Genomic DNA, 21,785 nt, shown 5'->3' with positions numbered 1-21,785 from the left:
TTGGTGTCAGCATTAGGAACATGGGTTTATGGTTAATTTTTTAAAGACCTAGTGTTTTAGGACAGTTTTAGGAGCATAGCAAAATGCAGTGGAAAGCATAGAGACTTCTCATAAACCTTTTGTGCCTACACATGAATAGCTTGGTTCATATTAATAGTATTAATACTAATATAATACAATAACATATTGTTGTATATTAATGTAATATATTAATAATTCTTCATAATATATGGATATGTTAATGTTACTAATTTAATTGAATGATCATTAATGCTAATGATTATTGCTATTTCCTAGCATGCTAAAGCCGAAAGTAGAATATCAAATAGAAGTGATATGAAAAAAAATCTCTGCTTTGTCTGTTCTTAGCTGTAAATTTTACATAAATGCCTATTCTCAGATTAAAAAACTCATTCTTAGTTTGTTGAGCTTTTGTTTCTATTATAAAACAATACTGAAATTTATCTAATGCTCTTTGTGCCTTGATTGAAATGATCATATATATTTTTGTTTTTTTAATATTACTGTCATGGCTGTCTTGTGTTGAAGAACAGTTGAATTACTGAGAAGTCTCCCTTCATCTTAGTTATAATATCAGTACCATAGTTTGCTAATGTATCTTTGAGGATTTTTTTCACCTGTTTTTATAAAGATACTGGTCTGTTGATACTTTGTTTAGTGGTATCTTTGTCCAACTTCGGTGTCAGAATCAAAACGGCCTTATAGAGTGAATTAAGATGTTTTCTCTTTATTTTACTTTGAGAGTTGGAAAAGGATTGGTGTGACTCTTTGAATGTTTCCTCTACTTCACTAATGGAATTAAGTCTGGATTACTCTTTGTAGACTTTTTCTTTTCAAGCTTCTAGAAGATACTAGCATTTGTTCATGATTCTCATTGAAGGCAAATTTAACAGACCAAGTTCTTCATATATTACACCCCTCAGACATTGCTACTATCATCCATTGGCCTCCATTGTAATCTCCATTCTGCATTTTGACTTACATGTTTATATTGAATCCATTTGGATAATCTAGTATAATCTTTTTATGTGAAAAGTCTTCAATTTATGTAGACTTAGAAAATTTCCATTTCATGTAGTAATATATTTGTAGTTTCTATGGATAAAGATGTGAACAATTTGGGGGAGAGAAAATTGTCCTACTAATTCATAGTTTTTGAAGCCTATTCGATATACATATTCATTTATAAAATCCCATCTGAATTCTGTCAAAGGTACAATTGTGAAAAGTCACTAATTACATTATCTTTCATAATTATCTACATAGCTGCCTTCATTGCCTCTTTTTGTCTCCTCTGCCTCCTTCTTCATAATTATGAATTATTATCTGATGCTATTGGCTTTCAGTATTAAGAACTTTGTTTAGTATCTCTTTTCAAAAAGTTTTTCACTACCAAAAATTGTTTTTGTTTGAAAATAGGATATTTTCACTTTTATTTATTATAATTCTGCTGGATATGATAATAATAAACTCAACTTATTTTCTGTACCTGAATATGTTGTCCATCTTCAAAATCTTTTGGTCCCTATTAATTATGGTAGGAAGTCAGATCTTCATCTTAATGGACTTCCCTTTTCTCTCTTGATCTTTCAACAGTTCAGTTATGAGAAACCCTTCTCTAGATCTCTGAATTTATCTTACTTGGAGCTCTGTGGGGATCGTAATTGTGTAGAAGAGCATTTAAAGAATCAAATTTAGGAAATTCCCAGCCATTCTTTGTTTTAAGAATTTATTGTTACATACATGTTGGTGTATATTTATGGATGCAGCACATTTTTCTGAGGCTGTGCTCATTTGGAAATGTTTTTCTGCCCTATTCAGATTGCATGATTTCCCTGCATTCCTCCTGATTTTTTCTACTGTCTAGTCAAGTCTACTTCAGAGTCCCTTTTGGCCATTTCCATCACACTTCTTTCATTACTCTTCAAGTGTGAGTTTACTTGTGTTTGCTTCTAGCCATTTTAAGCTCTTCATTAATATTGGATTGCCCCATGACATTTTATGCTTAATTTATTTTTAACAGTATAGTTTTCTTTCTTAGGTTTTTTGAACATATTTGCATTAAGCGATTTGAAATTTTTCATTAATCTACCACATAAGATCCTTCACAAGCGATTTCTAGTGCCTACTTTTTCATATTTTTCTGTTGGCAACTAGACATTGTGTAGCAATTCTGGATGCCAAGTCCCATAGGAATGTTGTTTTTTATTTTTGCATGGTTATTTATATTTTTAGTGACTTAGTTCCCAAATTGTGTATATTATTTTCTCCCCTTCCAAGAGCAGCCTCTATAATTCCTGCAGACATTATTTCTGGTTTTCTTTAAAAATATTTTAAAAATTATTTTAAAGAAGTTGTACAAAGGAAGTGCCATGGAACAAAACAGTTTGTGAATACAATGCAACTTGATTAGTGCCATCCTTTCACACTCTCATCCCCACTTTGACATACTCCTTTCCTTACTTTTTGTAGTTTTGTAGCATATACAATGAATCTTGTTTGCATTCCTGGGATTCCCCAAACTCTGCATTTAGCCTCCCCTCCTCTTTTTGGATGTATCCATTTCCTGGTGCTGAATTTGTTGGGCTTTGATGTAGTCTTTCTAAAAGATAATACTATTTGATCTATGTAGATCCATAGAGTCTATTATACATCAGCTAATTCATTTGCAACCACTTGCATATCACCCAGTGTGTTTACTTATAGATTTATAGGCACACTCTAGCTACCACAAATGAGGGAAATTATGTGACCTTTGTTTCTCTTGGTCTTACGTCACTTAATATAATTTAAAAAGAATATTGTATACTACAAACCTAGGATTCTCTGATTTGGCATGATTGTAGATTGAAAAAGATTATGCGAAAGCCTTTAACATCTGGATTGTTATACTTTATGGTGTATCTTGAAAATTACTATTTCTGTCAGGAGTGTGTGTGTGTGTGTGTGTGTGTGTGTGTGTGTGTGTGTGTATCAGTCCTGGGGCTTATTCATGTGCTGTGCCTGACTTTATTTTGCTCAAGACTAGTGCTCTACTACTTGAACCATGACTCTACATTTAGATTTTTTTAAAAATGGAGATCAGTCTTCTCCTCACCTTGCTGACTTCAAATCATAATCTTCAGATCTCAGTCTCCTGCACAGCTATGGTTGCAGATTGGTACCTGGCCAGTTCAGGAATTTTTAGAAATGATTTCCCCCTCTTTTTAACCCTGGAGATGCTGAAGTGGAGGTTTCTCTGATTTCTCCTGGGAAAGATCATCTTAAAGGTTTCAAGGATGACTGCTATAATTTTCTATACCTTGGTTTCCTGGGTATTTCCCGTGGATCAGAGTAGATGAGTTTGAACTCAGAGTTTAGTTAGCAGATGCATTTAAGCACTTAAAACATCCAAATTGGTATAAGAAGAGATATTTTTTCTAAAATAATTTTAAAGTTTTATCCTTGCTCAGGTAGAGATTGGTTAAAATTGAAAGCCTTTGGGAAAGAGAAACTCATCACTTTTTTTTAAAAGAATTTGTTCTGATTGATTAGTGGGGCAATGAGTTCAACAAATATTTATGAGGCAGAGCATGAGAATTTGGAGCGTCTCTGCTTAGTGTTGTCACAAATGGATAAGTAGTTCTTTCCCGAGTATTATTTAAGTCATGAGAAAGGAAACTCTTTTTCTCTTTTAAAGTATTATAAATGTACTTTGCTGTTATTATAGAGGTGATGAATAGAGGGATTGCAATTTCACAAATCAGGTACTGAGTATATTTCCTTTCATACAGTACCTTCTATTCCCTCAATCTCTCCCAGTCCCTCCCTCCCATCTCTACCAATGGGTTGTGAAGATGATTTTCATCAGTGTCCAGTAAGCTCCACAGCTGCACTTTTTACCCTTTTTCCTTCAAGTTCTGTACCTCCCTGCAACCCTATTGAAGATGCACATTTGAATACATCATATATAAGGTAAAGAAGATAGAATCATCAAAAACTAAAACAAAAAAGAAAGGAGGGAAGGAAAGAAAGAAGGAAGAAAACAAAAGATGGTCCTTGTTTCCATATCTTGGAGTTAGTTTCATTATGTTATTGTTTTATAGAAATATGAACAGGCACTTAAGCATTTCACCCATGTGTTTCTCTCCTAAGAATATCCTCTTTGGGTCTCACTAGGTGTAAGTATCTAGAATCCTGAATAATTTATCATATCCCAATGCATTTTAGATCTAATTTCTCTCTGAGCTTCACTTAATTCATTTAATGCAATTTGTTCTAGTTCCATTCATTTCCCTAAAAATGACATTATTTTTTTCAGAAAGACTTTCTTTACAGTAGCCATTTCCAGAACATAAATAAGGAACTGTTTACTCCAACTTTGTATTTATAGCTTCTTCCCATGATTAAACAAATCTGCTAAAATTTGTCATTGTTAGCCCAAGCTTCATGCAGATTACCATCCTATATTGACAGATCCTTTTTTGGTGCAGGTAATTCTTTCACATTTGCTCCACATCTGGCTTTGATTACTCCTATGTGGTTAAGGCCTAATTCATGATTAAAGTCTTCTGACTCCTAGAGCTGATTGCGATCAAAGGATGCATATAATCGCATATACCTTGTGTGGGGGGGTAGGGTGGGTGCTCATTCTAGTAGACTTCTAGATTCCTTGAAATGTTGTTTGCATCAGTCATTAGCTTCCTTGTAAATGCTCTGCACAAAATTATCCATTGTTTTTTACAGTGTTCTTAGACACAAAGTTATCAATTCTGTTAGAATGTCAGTTTCCTGAGGCAGAGCTGAGGAGCTCTAAATCCTTTCAAATGATCTTTCTTTGTGTGCTACTAGACCATAGTTACATCTCTACTTGCTAGATGGCAGTTATGTGCGTGTGTGTGTTGTGTGTGGGTGCACACACATGTGTATACATGTGCAATCAATATGTTGGGGAACAGTAAGAAGCTCTATGAACTGCACTATGAGTATGGGTGGGTTGAGAGAGAGATCTAGGTTTCCTTTGTCTCACACTTGTCTAGGAAAGAGCTTTTAGATGTAGAATGAGAAATTCCTGAAGCCAACCTCACATCCTCTGAGGCAGAGGGAGCTCTGTTTTCTTTTCTGCATCTGTCTAGTTGGAAGATAGGCAATAGTGATCTTGGAAAATTTCACATTCTCCCTGTTTCCTACTGGAGTTCATAGATTTTTTTCAACAAAATGTCATGTATTTTCTTTTTACTATTAGGGAAATTTCCATGCTTCAACAGATTATTTTTCCACTTATCATTTTTTTTCCAACTGTCATCCATTGAGGTATTCTGGAGAGGTCTGCTAAATCTTTATACTCTTCTTGTCTTTGTTTTTAGTATATTTTCTTAAAATATTTTTTATGAAATTTCTGTCCTCTTAAGGAAGTTTCTAGGCTGCAAATGACTATTTTTCAATTTATTATTATATTTTTTCCAAATTTAATCTATTAAATTATTGTGGAGTGGTTTGTTAGATTCTTTATTCTATTCTGTTAGAATAATTGTAGTGGGCTGGGAATATGGCCTACTGGTAAATACTTGCCTTGTATACATGAAGCCCTGGGTTCGATTCCTCAGCACCACATATATAGAAGAAGCCAGAAGTGGCGCTGTGGCTCAAGTGGTAGAGTGCTAGCTTTGAGCAAAAAGAAGCCAGGGACAGTGCTCAGGCCTTGAGTTCAAGCCCTAGAACTGGCAGAAAACAACAACCCCAAAACAAAACAAAAAAGAATTTTAGCAATCTGTTCTTATTCTAATTTCTCCTACTCCTTGCTCTAACTTCTTTACTTATTTGAAGTGGCTCTTAGTTCATGTCATTTTCAAAGTCTTCCCAAGTTATTTAGAAATATACAGATGTTTTCTTCAAGGTCTGAATGTAGCCTTTTATAAACAATTTTTCTATGTTAATGTCAAAGAAATTCATAGGACATTAAATTTCAGATTTTCAGCATACCATCTGGAAATATCTCTAGTCTTTTGTATTAAATATTTTTATTCTTCTTTGTCTTGCATTTTGTCATTCCTATACTTGTTTCAACTTATTCTATGTAGGGTATACATTCTTATATTACAGAAGCGAGTACAGCTTTTTTCTTCAATATTTTTATTGTCTTTAAGTGGAGGAGTTGCCATTCACTGATTTATGAACACAGTACATCTTGGTCAATTTCAGCACCTTCAACATTCTCATCCATCCTTCCAACCTATCTCCTTTCTTACTTATCAGAATTTTAGGTTATGTATTGATTTCTTTGCATTTAACAAAGCAGTTTATGTGTACTGAGATTGTACCTCACCCCAGATAGAATGGCCAGTATCAAGAAAACTAACAATAACAAATGCTGATGTAGAGGTAGTCAAAATGGAATATTATATTGTTGGTGGGAATGTAATCTTGTTAAGCCACTCTAGAAAGCAATGTGGAGATTCTTAAAAAAAATTAAACTCAGAGCTACTCCAACAATTCCACTTTTGGGTATTTACCCAATAGAGTGCAAACAAGTCCACACTAAAGCTACCATCACAACCTTGTCAATTGCAGTATTATTTAACATAGCCAAGATGTGAAATCAGTCTAGATGCCACCCAATGGTCAAATGGATCAAGAAAACGTGGTATATAAATACAATGGAATTTGACTCATCCATCGGAAAGAATGATTGTACCATTTGTAAGGAAATGGGAAAGACTTAGTACAAAAAAACCTATATTAACAAAAATAAGCCCGATCTAGAGAACCATAGGTTCCATGGTTTCCCTCATTTGTAGTAGCTGGTATGTACCTATAAATCTACAAGTAAATACACTGGATAGTAACTAAGGGGTTAGAAATGAATTCACTAAAGTGTAATCGACTCTATGGAGAAGACAAATAGTATAATTATATAAAAAGACCAAACAAAGTCCAACAAAATAAGTACCAAAAAATGAGCACTTGCAAGATTATAGGATGTGGCCAACAGGAGACGAGTAGATAAATGAAGAGTGATGGAAGGAAAATGAGAACAAGAATTCATGATATACTCCACAACAGCGAGAAACATCAGGGAAGCTGTAGTAGAAGGTGTGATGATGTTGAAATGGTAACACAGATCAAGATGCATTGTGCATACCTTTTTCTGAGCATTGGCTTACCTCGTATCATAAAATAAACTCAGTGTTAACTGCCTAATTCTTGGGATGAAAGTATTTAAGCTAAAATGGAGAGGGAGTTAGTGCAAAGGACCATTAGTATTATATCATAAGAATTAACATTAAAAATAAATAAGTCCATATGTAATTCTGCTTTCTTTTCCAACAGAAAGTTAGAGTTTATTCATTTACAATAATTTATTTGACATAGTCTATGACCAAGTAATCTGCCTTCTTTACAATATTATGGATGTTTTATGCAGTAATGATTGTAAAAAGGTTCTTCTAATGTATGGGTTATAATTTTAGGGTTTATCCCAGTTATTTCCAAAACTATATAGTGTTCATTAGAACAGTGGAAATCAGCATTTATCTTCCTGACCCATTGATTACTGCTGTTGCATGCAATGTGAGATTGCAAATAAAGTCATATTAGTAGAAACTAGATACAAAGCAAATCTTGATATAGCAAACTTTTCAGGAATATTATAAAGAATCTCTCCTCTGTATTGTCCAGTTGTTCTTTTATTAAGAAAATATATTATAATCTTTTAGAAAAGGAACTTTCTAAGAGGCAAAGGAACTTCATAGAATTCACCTGGCATGCAGTCTTGGTTAACTCATTTAATTCTCAATCTTGTTATTTTGGGGTACATTAGTCCTTTTTCATCTAATTTTACAGAGTGGTTCTGAGGGTCCACTAAAATTGTGTGAAAGATCTTGAGAAGTAAAGAAAATCCCTACTTCTCAGCTATTAGTCACTACCATAATATATTCAGCTGAATTGTAAAATTCTCACAGAAAGCTTTCAATTGAATTAAAGTTCAGAAATGTGTTCTCTGTCTTCTGAATGGACAAACTTTTGTTTGGGTATGATAATAAATAAAAATGTCAATGTTTATTGGAGCTCAGTCTAATAAAAAAAATTCAGGAATGAAAAGAGGAGCCAGAGGCAAAGTGCTTAGTGCCAGAGGCAGCATTGTGGTATTCTGGGAACGCATGAAGTCCCTAGAGGAGCAGTAGTTTGGCAGAGGATAGGAGGAGACATTGCTTTGTGTCTACACTCCTGCTGGATAAGTGACATTTCAGTTCATTACTCATCCACTTGATAGGTTTGATTACTAGTGTGATCTGAGAATCTATAAGAGGAAAGAAAAATAGAAGTAGAAGGATCAAAGACCTTTGATATATTACAGTACAAAAAATAGCAGCAGAAAGTAAACCTCTGACAGATATGGGAGAATAAGTGGTTAGCATGGGTCCTGACAAGTTCTGCTGCCTGAAGAATTTCACACTGGCATTTTCAGAAAGGCATTTTCTGGGAGGATGGAGAGATTTTTACACCATGTTCCCCAAAGAATAGTTAGGAAATTTAAGAGGAGGCTGTAATTATTTAACTAATGGAACTACATGACTATTTTCATTCATTTGTTATGACAATCTAAATAGGTATTGTAGCCTCTATTTTAGAGATGAGAGAATTTAGATACACTGACTCAGCTAACAGATGGTGGGTTAAGAAGTGTGACTGCAAAGATACAAATTTTAACTCTTTTCCTACTATCTTGTTTCCCAAACACCCATCCTCCGAGCATTGTTCTTGGGGTTAAAATTGTCACTTTGCTTTTTCATATCTGTTCAGAAGAGTTGATGACTATACGTTGTACAAATCTTGAAAAGAAAATTAAAAATTGTAAATTGCATATCTTTATTCCATTATGCAAAATTCTGATTTATAAAATTCAAGCATCTTTAAATCACACTATCATTATAAGTAAATGAATAATCACTAAGTGCTTATAATGATACATTTTCAAAATGATATTAACTATGCCCCAGGATCAAGTTTTTCATTTCCATACAAATTTTAAAGGGATTTAGGATATTAAAATATACAAACCCAATGAAGATTCAAAGAGATATGATTTCAAAATTATTTATATGTAAACCATTTGCTATTACACCACAACTTTGGCTTAACAGTGAAGAATAGAAACTGCAGGCCACAAAGCAGATACTCTTTGAGGAAGCCTGTCTTGCCTTATTTTGTATTTGATCACATCACAGTACTTCTTAGGGAATCTTTCCACAAATTCTTCCTCTTCATGTGCTCTCACTGGGGCCCTCAACCAATTTGTGGCTGAAAACATTAGAATGGTTGCTAAGAAACGCCGAAGTTGGAAATGGATGAGTTTTCAGAAGGTTGCATTAAAGTGTAGGAGTAGCATATGGTGCGCTGACATGTTTTGTTCCCTAGCCAAGAAGAAGGGCAGCTTTCTGTGAGCTCTCTAATTATTTCATGATACTGTAAGATACCCAGACTGAATTTAGAAAACTGTTAAGATGACAAGGTTAAGGAAAAATAGCAAGTAACTTATTTCCAATATTTGTGACTGATGTATCTGTTATTCACTTGAAAAATACATTGAAATTGTTTTGGAAACCTAAAAGCAGTTACAACATAGAATTTAGGGCATTATTGTAGCTAGAAAGAAAGGAAAAGAGAATGCAGAAAGACAAAGGTGAGAACTGAAATAAAGATATTTCATAAGGAAGATTTATAGTTATAAAAGTAAATTTTAAGATATTAAAGTATCATTAGAAGCTATGTATCAGGAGATATATCATTGTTTCCAACAATTCACAAGAATTAGGGAACCTAGAGAAAGAATCAAAGAAGACAAACAGAATTAATTAAATAACGATTAAGATAATTGAAACTTTTGTAACATATAGGTCTTGATTTTTATTATGAAGTAAACTCAATATTAAGAGAAACATCATGGAAAACTTGTATACATAAAATGTCATTTTTCATTTTCTCATTCCAAAAACTACTGAATCAGATTTCTAAGAATTATGTCAGGATTTAGAGATAGAAAAAAGACAGAAACAGGAACTTAGTCATAGTGTTTGAGACACGAGTGCATTAAAAAAGACCTGTAAAGAAATATGGAGGGCTGGGAATATGGCCTAGTGGCAAGAGTGCTTGCCTCCTACACATGAAGCTCTCGGTTCGATTCCCCAGCACCACATATATGGAAAAACGGCCAGAAGGGGCGCTGTGGCTCAGGTGGCAGAGTGCTAGCCTTGAGCGGGAAGAAGCCAGGGACAGTGCTCAGGCCCTGAGTTCAAGGCCCAGGACTGGCCAAAAAAAAAGAAATATGGAAAGCATAACTGCAAATATGGCAAGAGACTTTGTTGACACAGAGGGGCTCTTAGCATAGACATGGGCCATTAGGAAATATCAGGATATGCTCATTTCTGTAGGAACTCCAGAGACTCAGCGACTTAACAGAACATAGTGAATTTTCTTGCTCATAAATTACTATAAATTTGATTTATATGTTGTGCCTATGGCTCTGGTGTCACAAAGAATAAAATTGGAAATGATCCTAGATGTTTATTTCCTTGACTCCACAAAGCCAATCTCTTCTTAAGTCTTTCAATAGCTACATTAGGCTTTTTTTTTAAACTTGAATATGCTCTTATTTCCACTCTTCTACTATATTCTAAAATGATATCACATATTGCCAGTTAGTACAGCGTGTGACCTGCCCATTTTGAGTCTTATTATCAATTTTGCCTCTATTCAATTTTTTATGCATAAAAATCCTTTTAAAGCTAGATTTGTACTTATCAAAATAATGCAAATATCTTTGGTGCTTACAATTTTAGGGATTACTTTTCATATATGACATTGTTACTTCATTTAATCAAAAACCAGAGCCTTGCAAATGTAGGACTTGCACCTACATTTTATTTTACAAATAGAAACATAGATTCAAAAGGATTAACTGGCTTGTCCAAGTCGCACAACAATTAGAGAGATAAATTATTGTTATTTTTAATATAATATGTGAAATTATTTCATTTCTTCTTTTGCTTAGTTTTCCTATGGTTTAGTCCCTTTTGTCACTATTTGATTTTGATACCCTGGGTATTGTATATATGTTTGAATTATGGAAGGGAAGAAGAGCATCAAAATGGTGAAACAAAGGGTCAAGTGTGAATCAATGCAACAGCAATACTTACAATATGTTAGCTAACTGTACATCTTGAAGGGGAGTCTTGTGGAGGAGGGAAGGTGTGAGAAAAATGAGAGAGGGGGTGACAAGTTTGAGAAGAAATGTACTCATTACCTTACTTATGTAACTATAATTCCTCTGTACATCACCTTAACCATATTTTTTTTTACATTCCAGGAAATCAGCCACTCATCTGTGTTCCAAATCATTTTACCATATTGTTTCCCCTCCCCCCATAGTTATTTCAACTATTTACTTACTGAATAAATAAATGAGAGAAAATGACTGGCTTCAAGTGCTCTCTAAATAAGGGGTCATGAGACATGATTTACCTTGTCTGTGTGGTGATTTGGAATCATTGAGATTTTTTTTTAATGAGTGCCATAATCAGACTTGGGGATTTAAACATCTTTATTTCATGCTTAAAGGATGGAATGGAAGAGGGAATGTTTCACTGCATACAGTAATTCCACTGAAGTACAAAAGTTAATGGAAAAGATTACATCACAAATGGCTTGAGGTTCTTTAAAGTTGTTCATGGCATCTGGGTTCATTTTATACTTTGCATATCCCCATTTTCTCCTACTCTATGTCAGTAAATGGAGCGTTATATGTAGAGCAACAGTTCTAATTAAGGTTTTCAGGAAAAGGAAATACTTTCCTTCAGTCTCTTGACACACTTGGAGGCAAAAGGGAAATGAATGCTGAATGAATGAATCTTGACTTTAAAACCTATACATCGTAAAAAGCACTAGAAAATCAGAACAAAGTGACCAAATTTGGTGACTTCACTTCTTTGACTGACTAGGTTTTGTTTATTCCTTTGATCTTCAGTAAGCAGAGTTATTCTAAATTATCCAAAATGAACTAAAAATTGTATGAAATATAAGCTTATATGCAAGTGGGACTATAATAGCATGCAGTTTCCCTGTACTTAAAATAAGTACAGCATATGAATTTTATCTCCTACCCTCTAGTGATTATAATCAATAATTAAATGGATCTTTAAGCAAACCATCTTGATCTTGGAATATTTATCTACTATAAGGTCTGTAAGGTGACTCAACATATAAGATTGAGCTAAACATGTTATAAAATATGTTGTCTGTTTTTGCATTTTGAATGCTGTAAACTTATTCATGTAAATATGGCTTAAAATAAGATTTAAATAGGAAAATGTAATATATAGTAAGTTTATTCAATACATATTTGAGAATGTAATGGCAAAACACTGAAGACAGAGGCTGTGAAAAATACTATACATTTTTGTGACTGTAGAGGTTTTACAGAAAGGTAACACAACAGTCTTTGTGCATTAGTTATCTTTGGAAGTAATGAGTTGTAAAGAATTAAGGTACATAAGTTTTTACAGAAGAGTTGTGGATGTACCAACAAAGACAAAGCAACAAAAGAAGAAGGAATTAATTTTTCTTGTATTCTTTTCTGTAAGTTCACGTTTTTTCATTTCTTTATGTTAAAGTGATGTCCAGAGGGGTTACAGTTTCTTACATAAGGCAGTGTGTATTGAGATGACTATTAGCATGAGGTTTGGTAAAGAAAAAATAGATGGAAAGAATGCTTATATGCAATTATATTATTATTATTATTATTATTTTGTATATTTTCTATGAATGTGAACACATTTTTCTCTAGTTTTAAACAATCTTACTATTAATGATGTATCAATAATTTCTTATTACTGAAAAATTAATTCCAACATAAATATAACTAAGAACATATAAAGTATATAAAATCATGTGTAGATGCATATGTAATCTTTTTTCATCGATAGACAGGTTTCATAAGTGATCCAATTGCTTGGTTATTGTGCATGATGGTATAATAAAGAAAGATGAATTTATAGAACTAGTGGGAAAATCATCATGTCAAATAATTCAGAATCAAAGAGATACATAAATTTTACTTAATATGCATAATCTAGATCTAAAAAATGGTGAGTATAAAAGGGTAACCCTTATAGAGAACCAGTAGAATATAGAGTTGATGGAGTATGCCGTATGGGTGAATATCCTTAAACTAAATTATATACTTCTATAAAAACAGAATATTGTAACTCATTAAAATGATAAAAGCAATAATGTGCAAGGAGAAAAAAAGAAGATAACTCAAATGATGATAATAATAATCTATTTACTTGATAGGTGATCACAAAACTATAGAAAGGAAATAAGTTATAAAACCACAGTAATAGATGAGAGGGTGTTTCTTTCCTCAAAACCATCTTTCTTCCCTAGGAAAAGCTGAAGATTTTCTCTGATGCTACCTTGTTCAGGGAGGAAATAAAATAAGACCCTAATTTTGAGCGTGGAACATGATACAGTATAAATCTGATGTCATATTTGTATATACCTTACAACATATGGCAGAAATAAGTCCTGTACCACACTGGGATTTGAACTTGGTGTTCGTATACTTACTCCTTTGGCTTGATTCCTTGGATGATACTCTGATATTTATTTATTTATTTATTTATTTATTTATTTATTTATTATGATATCAGAGCCTAGCTGTTGTTTTTTTTTCCAAATTTTTATTATCAAACTGATATACAAAGAGGTTACAGTTTCATACATTAGGCATTGGATACATTTCTTGTACTGTTTGTTACCTAGTCCCTCATACCCCCTCCCTCTGATACTCTGATATTTAAACCATGCATCTAACTCTGCTCTTTTGATGGCTGTTTTGGAGAGAAAATCTCATGGACTTTGCTATACAGATTGGTTTGAACTATAATCCTCCTGATCTCAGCATCCTGAGTAACTACAACTACAGTCATATGCCTCCAGCATCCAGCAGAACTTATCTCATACCTTCAATTTGTCATCACTATAAAACAAAAGAAATTAGTAATATGGAGAAAAATTAATTGTGATAAGTTCCTTTAATACATATTCTAGAACTGTTACTAAATTTAAATGTTTTACACTTAATTGAAATTTTCTGTTTGCAAATCATTTGATAAAATACATATTCAATAATATGAAGAAAAGTACTAGCTAACAAAAATAGTAAATATTGCTTACTGAATGAAATTTTTTTTCTATTTTTAAAAGCTTCTACCTATGAGGAAAAATAAATCATTTTTTCTGTCTAATTGGGTGTCAGTATGAGTCCATTTAATATGTCTTAATGTGTGTAAAGATCTTGGTGATATCAAGATACAAGTGCAAATAAACATAACCAGATAAAAATAATCATTAACATTTTGATTCAGTAAATGTTTTTTTTCTTTTTTATGTTCTCTCTGTGTCTGTGTCTGTCTGAGTCTGTCTCTCTATCTCTCATATGTGAATATATATATATATATATATATATATATATATATATATATATATATATATATATATGTTGGTCCTTTTCTTTTTTTGGCTCAAGGCTAATGCTCTATCACTTGATCCACAGACCCACAGCTCCATTTACAGCATTTCATTGTGTGTGAGGGTGGAAGGGGTTATTTAGTGAGATTAGACTCTCATGAACTTTCCTGTGTGGGCTGGTTTTGATCCATTTTTCTTAGATTTTACTCTTATGAATAACTAGGATTACAGGTATGAGCCACCAGTGCTTGGTTTCAAGCTGACCTTTGAAACACTATTTTTGACATATAATATTCTCACATGTAATTTTCAATCACATATTTTGGATACAATGGTCTTTTGTAGTTTTAGTTTCAGTTGAACAGGGGTTGTAACATTTAGCAGAACCCAAGCATGCAAAGGAGAAAATATCATTTACTTCATATTTAGCTAATTTGGATTTCTTAATGAAAGTAAGTATATCTAAGTATTTAATCTTATTTGATTATTTATATTTTTCAAACGAAATATTACATTCTGTTCTGTTATACTTTTTTTTTTTTTTTTGCCAGTTCTGGGACTTGGACTCAGGGCCTGAGTACTGTCTCTGGCTTATTTTTGCTCAAGGCTAGCACTCTACCACTTGAGCCACAGGGCCACTTCTGGTTTTTTTCTACATATGTGGTGCTGAGGAATCAAAACCAGAGCTTCATGTGTATGAGGTGAGCACTTTACCACTAGGCCATATTCCCAGGAATCCTGCAAGTACATCGGCCAATGGAAGTGTCTTCCATGAATTGTGACATATGAAAATGTTAAGCCTGGGGTCTCTGAGTGTTCTTTAATAGGTGATCACTTCCCTTTTCTTCCTGTTTGCTGGGGTCCTCTTGGGGACAAAACATGAAGAAGGGAAATTAAGACTCATATGCATTGCTATCTTATTCTCCTTCATTCTTCCTTATAATAATTGTCACAGTAGAAAATACACAACCATTCTTTCAAGTTTCTTGGAGTTATCTTCATTTCACTCCGAAGAAGCAAGGTCTATGCATTCTAGTTTTGACATGGGAGATGTAGAAATCATACAAAGAAGGTCTCAACACTTAGAGCTTGAAATTATAGACTGAGCTTTTCATGATTAAAGAAGCAAGGAAGGCAAGAGGTAAAAAAAAGTCATAATACAATAGGCTAACCTCCAACACTGTTATGAGCTTGTTAGGTAATCCTCCTTTGCAGAAGTGAAATATTAGTACATTTTCTCTTTTCATTTCTCCTATAAGAATTTTTTTTGCCAGTAGATAGAGGATGCCTCATGGTGACAAAGTGAGACCCAAGTACACAGAAAAGCAATTGAGAAAGTGTCAAATATTTTTCCTAATTAATATTAATGTCACATAATTCCTTGCATTTTTTTGTTGTTGCTCTTAATTTCTTTTGATGTATTCATTCTGGAAAATATCATGAAATGATTATTTGACTGAAGGTATAAACATACACATGCTGCATTATTTTTACAAGCTTTGGCTCCGCAAACCATATGTTTTATTAGATAACACAAATTTGCTATCATGTCTTCTTTTAGGACACTGATACACTGATACCTTTTATATTCTCCTGATCGCTTTATCTTTTTGTTTGAAGATTTCATGTTTGTCTCATTCTCCCTGCTTTTCATACTACACATAACTTAGGGTAGCATTAAAGAGCCAATGACATTATTTCCTTCTTTACTATACATTAATGCTAATTTCTAGCATTCCCTTTATTTAGTTAAGTGAATTATTGGTATCTATTATGATATACTTCTTTCTATACAATGTTCTGTTATAGGCTTCTATTTTTAATGTGCTTGCAAGGTTTTGTCTGCCCCATTCATCAATCCATCAAGCATTACAACACTAAATTTTTATCTAAACTCACTTCCTACAAGAAAAATTTATGGAGGAGTATCAGTCTGTTGTGTATCTTTATTTTCTTGATCGGCATTGAACATTTGATCCATTATTTAGTAAGAAAGCTCAGATTCAATTTTAACAAATTTGGTAGTGTGTGTGTATGTGTGTGTGTGGGGGGGGGTGTGTGTTTGTGTGTGTGTGTGAGAGAGAGAGAGAGATGTGGATTGAACCTGAGGCCTTGTCCATGATAGATAAGTGCTCTACAAGTGAAATATACCCTAGCCACTGATGAAATCTTTTTACTCAAATTGTGATTAAATTTAAAGAAATATTACTTGTATATTGTATGCCTGAATATATTCCTATATTAAAAAAACAAACACCTAACTGGTAACTTACTGTGATGAGATATTTGTACAAAAACCTTTAACTTCAGACTTAGTACCCTTCCTTCCTTATTGTTTGTTCTTGTCTATACTTTTTATTAGAGCAAAATGCTTTACAATAAGAAAATTAAAAAATTTCCATTTGAATCTATGCTTATGCTGCTATTTCCATGATCCCAACCCATTATTCAAATTCTATTGTTGGCTTCCATTTTTTTAATTGCTTGGTCCCTTATTCCTTATTGCATAAACATTCATAAAGTTTTAGTATATTTATGTTTCCATCACTCTATCTGTGTTAGCCCTAGACTTTTATCATAATAAGATTCAGTTTGACATTATGGATGCTGATATATAATTTGTAATCTTTCATAGTAATGATACATAATTTACTTACAACTAAGAATCTTCTTGAAAGTATGAGGCCATCTATTTATTTTATATATTTGCAGAAAATTACCTAATTGCTTTGCAGAATTCCAAGGAACATTTGTTATTGTCAGCAAAGTAGGCATTTGTCACAATTAATGAAAACAAAACGCAGAACATTCTCGATTCATACATCTCCTTTCTAAAGAGTTCCTTACATGTTGTTGCTTCCAGCCACAGTGCCTTCCTGATGATGCAAAAAAAAAAAAAAAAAAAAAAAAAAAAGATCATCTTTGAAGACTCAGCACAATATCATTTCCGTCACAAAGCCTCCAATAACCAACCTGTCTTTTAGACAAAAGAACCCATCTCTGCTTAATGCTCAATACGTGTCAAGGCTCATCTCCCAGGGCTGTGTGTTTCATAGACATGATTTTTTTTAGCTACTTGTCTGTTTTCCCCTGAGACTCTAAATATGAAGCTCAGGCACTGCTGTGTTACTCATCATATCACCAGTGAAGAGATGTGTTATCAGAGAAGAGCAGAGACGCCAAAAATATTGAATAAATCATTGGACCCACATGAATCCATTTTTATAAGGTAGGATCTAATTATAAGGTGATTTTTGTCTCCTCTTGTGAAAGTGAAATCCCTTCACTGTGTACACATAATCTCAATTGCATTGGCTATTTGGCCCTTGGCAGTATAAAGCTGCTTAGAAGTACAATGAAGTGGTTGAATGGTACATATACAAGAACTTACATAGACTGCCTTCTTTTGGTTGCTATTTTCTTGGTAAGAGTAATATTAACTGGGAAATTCTTTGTGGAAATTTAAAACACATTACTACAAAGTTTGGTATATGTATGAAGATAACTTAACAATACTGTATAAATTATATATGGGACTTAAAAAATTTACTATATGACATGCTAACGAGAAGGGATATGCTAAAATCATCCTAACTTATTTGTCAAAGATTATTTTATCATCAAAGGAGAAATAAAAATGTAACTGTTGGTGGACACAGTGGTACCCACTTTGAAGGAAGAAATTCAGAGGTTTGTAGTTCAAGATCTGGTTGGGTAAAATAGTTCACTAGACTCCATTTGTACTGGTGGTGGAATGCAGTGGTATTTTCTTATCATGCCAGTGATGCAAGTAATCACAAATATTAAGAACTAAGTCCAGATCAAGCTAAGGCATCAAGTGAGCTCCTAACTCAAAAATAACAAACACAAAAAGGGCTGAAGTGGTAGATAGGTTGACTATTTAAGGAAATATCTGGAGTTCAATTCACAGACATTCAAAGAACAAGAAAAGTGAATCTACTGATCACACTGCTGAGGAGGAAACATCAATGTTCAACAATACTATGGTAGGGTTGAAACTTATTTCCATTGGATTCAAGTAGCCTTTTGAGAGAGTGAGAGTCAGAAAAATGAACGAACAATGGACTGAGGTTACAAAGAGTGGAAGCATTTAGAAAAATATATTAATTATTCCTAGTGTCTTCCTTTCTTCTTTCTTTTTTCTGAAATATTTGTGCCAGATTGCAAAGAGGCATTTGCCCAGACATTCATGACTTACTCAGACAGCAAAAAATTATGCTGGTCTTAGTGTGCAATGATTTCACTGAGTACAAAAAATTACTTTTACTCAAAGAAATATGGGGTTAAACTGATAAGTAGATCAGTAATTTTTGGATTTAGAGGAAAATGGATGTTTCTTGTGATATAAGATCATTTGGATGAGCCACAGGGAAATTTGGGGGGGGGAATGTAGTTCAAGGTCATGAGCATGGTGTTAAAGGAATAGAAGATAGTTAGAAAAAATGTTTTCATGACAAAATAGAAATTATGAAACATATGGACATGAGAAAAAGCTACACTGGTATAAGATTTTGATAAATTATATGCCCTATTCTGTAATATTTTTGTTTTATCTACATGGGTCAAGAATTCTGAAGGACTCAGAAAAAAAAAGACTCATTTCTTTGGTCTGACTTACTAAGTTCTCTGTGTTATGCTTCTCATACTTCACTTTTAAATATTGATTCTGGTATTTCTGCTTCACTTTTTCTGTCTGTCTGTCTCTTTTTAGCATTATGACAGATTCACATGTGCTTAGAAGTGAGTGTGGATCCCCACTTTTCATATAAATTTCATTAAGGAGACAGATCCACACATCCAGCTAGGTATTCCTTTGTACTTAGCTGTCTTTTGGTGGTCAGGCTCTTTCTTTGACCACTAGGAAAGTGGGCAGTTCCTCATTATGAAGTAGAAAAATGAAATGACTTTCATTTAAAACTTTCTGATGTGTTCTGATATCCAATTCAGATGCCTGTGGTTCAGAAAGATATTTTTGGCAATGTTCTCAGTGGGTTTCTGTGAAACATTTGTGATTTTTTTTTCCTTGTGTGCTTCGTGCTAGAAGCAACTTCTAATCAGCAGGAAACAGAGGGCAGGAAAAATTTATCCACTTAGTGAGTCATGTAAAGTAAGCAAAAGTGAGAGATATTTGCTGATGCTTTTAAAAGTGATACTTTTATATTTTGGTGAAAGACTAGTTCTCATAAATGTTTTGTCATATACTAAGTAGAAAGTATTTTGGTTCAACTGTTAGTGAAGTAAAGGAAATCTCAGTCTTTTCAAAATAAGGTAGATTATTTTTCCCCAGGACTTATTTGAAATTACTTTTGAGTTGAGTCACAGTTTTAAAATCACTTTTGAAAAACTAATATATTTATAATATAATGAGTGCTGTATCACTGTTGTAATTACTTTCAACATGCCATGTGAAACCATAGATTTTTTTGGTTGATATCCTCCTGTATCCCCTTCTTGTGGTTGTCCCCGTGCTATCACTATATCTTGTATGAGTACCCTGGATACTGTATATACTGGTATTAGAACTAGGGAAGGGAAAAGGAATATTAAAATTGAAAGACAAAGGATAAAAAGACAAATGACTCCAACAGCAATACTTGCAAACCATTTGGTGTAAACCAACTGAACAACTCATGGGGGGAGAGGAAAATGGGAGGGGGAAGGAAGGGAAATGAGGGAAGAGGTAACAAATTGCACAAGAAATGTACCCACTGCCTTATGTATGCCTCTGTACATCATTTTGATAATAAATAAATAATTATTCAGAAAAAAATAAATTAAAAGTTTTTTAAAAAACTAATACATTTAAATTTACCCATTAATGTAGACTTCAACTTTTAAAATTAAAGGAAAAGAAGTATTAGGAATCTTATCATTTGAAAGAAGTTAAAAATTAAATGGTCAAAGCACAATTCTTTTCACATCACCATCTAGTTTTTTGTATTACTTTTCTTTTTTTTTCAAATTTTTATTATCAAACTGATGTACAGAGGTTAGGCATTGGATACATTTCTTGTACTGTTTGTTACCTTCTCCCTCATACCCCCTCCCCCCTCCCCCTTACCCTTTCCCCCCCTGAGGTGTTCAGTTCACTTACACCAAACAGTTTTGCAAGTATTGCTATTGTAGTTGTTTGTCTTTTTTTACCCTGTGTCTCTCAATTTTGGTATTCCCTTTCAATTTCCTAGTTCCATTCTCATTTCCTCATCAGAGAAGTTTCTTTGTAAGTCTTTAGCCCACTTGATGAGGGGGCTATTGGTTCTTTGCGGTTTTGTTTTGGAAGAAGGTAATTTTTAGTTCTGCATATATTTTAGAGATGAGGCCTTTGTCTGTTGAATGTCCGGTAAAGATCTTGCGAGCTACCAGTATACACAGTTTCCAATATACCCAGATAAGATTACAGAGATAGTGTAGGTACAACCACAGGAAGGTGATACAAGAACATCATCAATAGTAGAAGCTACAGATACACATGGGAAGTTGAAAGTAGTTACAACTGTGATATAACAATTGTCTCCATAACATGGAGTTCATTTCACTTAGCATCGTCTTAGTGTTCATAAGGGTATAGCTATTGGGCCTTGTGATGCTCTGCTATGACTTGCCTAAACCTGTACTAATTATTCCCAATAAGGGAGACCATAGAGTCCCTGTTTCTTTGGGTCTGGCTCACTTCACTTAGTATAACTTTTTCCAAGTCCTTCCATTTCCTTACAAATGGGACAATGTCATTCTTTCTGATAGAGGCATAAAATTCCATTGTGTATATGTACCACATTTTCCTGATCCATTCGTCTACGGAGGGTCATCTGGGTTGGCTCCAGATTCTAGCTATGACAAATTGTGCTGCAATGAACATTGTTGTGCTGGTGGCATTACTGTGATTTTGTTTGTGGTCTTTTGGATAGATACCCAAAAGTGGGGCTGCTGGGTCATAGGGGAGTTCTATATTTAGCCTTCTGAGGAATCTCCATACTGCTTGCCAGAGTGGCTGAACCAGTTTATATTCCCACCAACAATGAAGTAGGGTTCCCTTTTGGCCACATCCCTTCCAACAATTGTTATTGTTAGTTTTCTTGATATAAGACATTCTTACTGGGGTGAGATGAAATCTCAATGTTGTTTTGATTTGCATTTCTTTTATGGCCAGTGATGTAGAGCATTTTTTCATATGTCTCCTGGCCATTCTCATTTCCTCATCAGAGAAGTCTTTTTTAAGTCTTTAGCCCACTTGATGA

This window comes from Perognathus longimembris, chromosome 12 (genome assembly GCF_023159225.1).
Source record: "Perognathus longimembris pacificus isolate PPM17 chromosome 12, ASM2315922v1, whole genome shotgun sequence".
Taxonomy (NCBI): Eukaryota; Metazoa; Chordata; class Mammalia; order Rodentia; family Heteromyidae; genus Perognathus; species Perognathus longimembris.
Note: the sequence above shows the minus strand (reverse complement) of the source record.